Raw genomic sequence first — 4030 nt, 5'->3', positions numbered from 1 at the left:
ACAGGGGCGGGGACGAAGCCACATGGCTCGATACGGAAGAGACGATGAGGGCAAGCCTACGCAGGGCGAAGCATGAGGGAGGCGCAGGAACCCGGGACAACCTCGCAGGCACGCGAGGCGGCGCCCAGCGGGAGGAGGCACGTGACGCCGGCTTCGGGCCTTCGGACGGCCAACTCGGCCCTCGGACGGCGGGAATCTCACCACCATCGCCCCGTGGCGTATCGGTAGTCCCGCTGGCAGGAGCCCTCACGTCATGAGCAAAACCAATCCGGGAAGACCCTTCAAAAGCCACAGCCGCCACGATGACATGCCTCCCCCACAACGGGAGAGCAGCCTCACGAGCTGAGCGCTGTCTCCCCCCCAAGAGAACACCACACAATGCCCAACTCGACCGTCCGCCGGTGGCCGGCCACCAGGCCAAACCTGTGAGGATAGCGGAAGGCTGATGCGGGTGAGGAGGGCATGCCAGAAGCACAACAAGAAGAGCAGTGGGAGGGTCACCGGGTCGGGTCACCGGGGTGAGAGGCGAGTGAGCAAGCGGCCACCCCCTCACATGGGCGAGTGGCGCAGCCGCAGACCAACGGGGTGGTGAGACCTTTCCGGGCACAGCCAGCACGCCAGGTAAACGAACGCGGAATCTCACCACTCCCAACTCCGGGGCGGTCCCGCGCAATGCCTGGGACACCGAGCCGGCCGACCAGCGGACCGGAAACCCCCACCGTGGCAGCAGCGGGCCCCCCCAAAAGAGGCCCGAGAGGGAACAGGCAGCTCGCACACACCTCAAAGACCCCGTGAACGCCCGCGGAGCCGCCTGCGCCAGCAGGGCCCCACCGCATCCATCCACACTGCTGGGCACAGCACCCATCATCGACCGCCTCTTTTTCGGCCGCGTGAGCAAGGGCCCACACACACCGGGATACTCAGCTCCGGAGGGCCAGAACCCCCCTGAGCGGCACACCACCACGGGCACAGCGGCCCCGGAACACCGCGGGGCCCAGCGCCCGCACAGCACCATCATCACCACCGGGCGGCGGCCCACACAGACGCTCGGGAACAGCATTGCCAGGGGCCGAAGGGGGAGGGGGACGAGACCCCCAAAAACCCCACGGCACCCCAAGCACGAGGCCGGGAAGCCACACACCAGACGCCCTCGCATCGTGGCCCGGCATGGGCTCCAGGCTCCGCCACTCGACACACTGCATGCGAGGCAGGGGCGGGGACGGATCGGGAACGTCCTCCACTCACCACACCAGATGACGGCCAGGGAGAGGCCCCGCGGGACCCTCCCCCAGCTCGGAGGGGGGAGGCGCAGGCACGCAGTTACTGATGTGGGCAGCCACTAACGCTCAAAAGCAGGACAGGGAGTGGCAGGGCCGCGGGAGCCCATCGGGTGAGGGCCCCCACCAACCCAGCAGCGCACGCCGCTTCCCGAACGAGGATCGCTAGAGAACCTCTCCTCACTCTGAGGGTGGCCCGCACCCAACCCCGACGGGAACCCCGCCGGGACCAGCACACATCAGAGGCGTCCATCCTTCCCACCACGGGGGCAGGGAGGGGTGGGGCAGGGGGGTTCTGCGGCAGCAGCAACACCAACCCTGGTCAGTCGGCCTTGCCGTGCGGGGCCAGAGCAAAGTCGCGCACACAGGCGGAAAGCCTGCACAGGCCCGGCTCGCCTCCCACTGCAACATCTAAGGTCCCCCGGTGCAATAAAAGCCAGGTGACACGGCAGGGAAGACAAGCCAGGACCAGGGCGGCAGCTCATGCTGGGAAGCCACCACCCAGCGCAACAAGGGAAGAGCGCTCCTCTGGGGAACCGCCTCGACCCCCCCAGCAGAAATGTCAACCTCAATGGTAACTTCTCACTCACACAAGCCCCACGAACCCAAGGACGGCCGGGACACACCACGGGCAGCAGGCTGGCACAAGGCAGTGGACAATGCCAGGATCCGGAACGACACAGCCACTCAGCCTCAGACACCTGAGAGAACCGACCGGGAGCATTCCGGGAGCACTGCAAGAGGGCAGAGCGCGAGGCGCGGCTTTTCACACCACACAGCATGGGCAAGCACGGAGCACCGACCCTCCCTCTCTGCGGAGAGAGCCGACCCCCGTGCCGATAAGGAGTCACGGGAAGAGAGGAGCAAGATCAGGGCGACCCCCTCATCCAGCGTGTACAAGTCCCGGACCTCCCGGCGAGGGCAGGGAGAGCGCAGCCGGACCCGGTTGCCGCACCCCTGCCTCCCCGCATACCACCGGCGCCAGCACGGTGGGACGGTGAGGGCAGGGGCCCACGGGCAGAACGAGAAGAGCGTTCCCATTCACCATGAATGTCCGTCCCTCGCCTGGCGCAGCTTAGGCCCGGGCCCAAAGGAGATCGCAACATCACCACATCAATCACACCGAGGGGGTGGAGAAGACAGCCACACGGCACTCGGGAGGCGGTGGCCCAGGAAGCTCAGCTCCTGAGAGGGGCCAACAGCCTGGGATAAAAGCGTAGCAGGACAGACACCCTTTCATGAGTAACAAGCGAGGTAAAAAGAAAAAAGAAAAAAAAAACGAAAAAAAGAAATGAAAAAATACCACGGGCTTAAACGTCCCTGGCACTCGGGATAACCAGGACACCTCTGCCGGGCACAGGACCGAAGAAGCTAGAAAGGGAGAAAAGAAAAAAAAGAAAAAAAAAGCCACGGACAGCGCTTGGGAGTAGCGCAGCTCAGCGGCCGACCAGGCCTGCCATCGGGAAGCGGCAGGTCGGGGGAGTTGGAGAGCTAGGGGCAATAGGAGAAAGAAAAAAAAAAGGAGCCACGGAGGTCGGGCGTGCCCAACTGCAGAACTGGGATGCCGCACAGGCACAGGCAAGGCAGGACTCGCCCCCCGCCCTTTTCCTCCTCAAGCCAGCCACGGCGAGGGAAGCACACCGCGCGGGCCTACCTACGCACCCCAGGCAACCAACCACTCTCCTCCTCGGCGTGCCGAGGCAAGGGCCAGAATCCGGCACCGGGAGCGGGGGAGAGATCAAGGACGACGGGACTCACTCAGCCGCCAACCACCAACCAACCACCACCACACCCACGAGCCACCACAGGGGCACAGGGCCTGCTCAGGGCAGCGGGAGCCCAGGGTGCGGGGGGAAGGACAGGGGGACCCGGACCGGGAAGAGACGGGAAAGGCCCGGCACACAGCATCCGAGAGAGCCCCCAAAGACCTGCTGACAGCCACTGGGACACAGCATGCCAGCACCCTCCTGCAGGTACAAAATCCTCACGTCACCATGCCAAAACCAGGTCCCCAACACGTCCCCAACAGAGCCAGCACGCACACACCCGGGACTCCCGGGCTCGGGTCCCTGACTCCCGGGGTGCTCCCTCCGCCTCGAGTTTTCCCCTACGCAGGGCCCACCGGGCAAGTCCCCGCAGATGGTAGGTAGGTCCCGGCCCCAAGGCCCGCCTCGGCCGTGCCCAAGGCTCCTCCCTCCGGAGAGGTCTGTCCTCCGGCCGCTGGGGCCATGGAGGAAGGCCACACAGGGCCGGCGACCCAGGCCCTCGCACCCGGCATGCGCCAAGCGCTCACTCGGAGGTGACTCCGGGGAGGGGGGGGTCCGAGTCCGGACCGGGACCGGCCCCACCACCTATCCGCTCACCCAGGGACCCTCTCCCCCGACTCCCGAGACGTCCCTCGTACTCTCCTTTTTTCGCCCTCAAAGACCAGAGTCCAGGGAGGGGAGGAGGACAAGGCCTCGGGCCCAGACAAAACTACTGGTCGACCCGACAAAGCTGCCACCCCCGCACAGACCGGGCACGGAAGAGAGAGCGGCAACGCATGGCCCTACCCCGTGCTCGCCTGCGGGCGCAAAGTCCGACAGAACAGCCGCCCCGCTCCCACCATCTGCCTGCCCGTCTTTTTTTTTTTTGGGGGGGGGGTTGTTTGTACGTTTTGTTTTCTTTTTCCCCCAGGTGGAAACCAGAAAGGAAAAAAAAAAACTCCCAAAGATGGGTCGGCTCCAGCAAGAGAGGAGCCCTCGGGAGGCACC

At 65.5% G+C, this 4030-nt stretch overlaps 1 long non-coding RNA gene across 1 annotated transcript in view; it reads left to right on the top strand.

Annotated features, from left to right (window-relative positions):
- LOC122098727 overlaps window positions 1-3614 on the top strand; it is a 12746-nt gene extending 9132 nt beyond the window's left edge. Inside the window, exon 3 of the long non-coding RNA XR_006145795.1 lies at window positions 3604-3614. This is a non-coding gene — a long non-coding RNA (uncharacterized LOC122098727). The remainder of the gene's footprint in view (window positions 1-3603) is intronic.
- The last annotated feature ends 416 nt before the right edge of the window (window positions 3615-4030 follow it).

This window comes from Dipodomys spectabilis, unplaced genomic scaffold (assembly GCF_019054845.1).
Source record: "Dipodomys spectabilis isolate Male_0828 unplaced genomic scaffold, ASM1905484v1 ptg000488l, whole genome shotgun sequence".
In the NCBI taxonomy this organism is placed as follows: Eukaryota; Metazoa; Chordata; class Mammalia; order Rodentia; family Heteromyidae; genus Dipodomys; species Dipodomys spectabilis.
The sequence above is the reverse complement of the archived record's forward strand: the minus strand, read 5'-3'. Positions and strand labels throughout refer to the sequence as shown.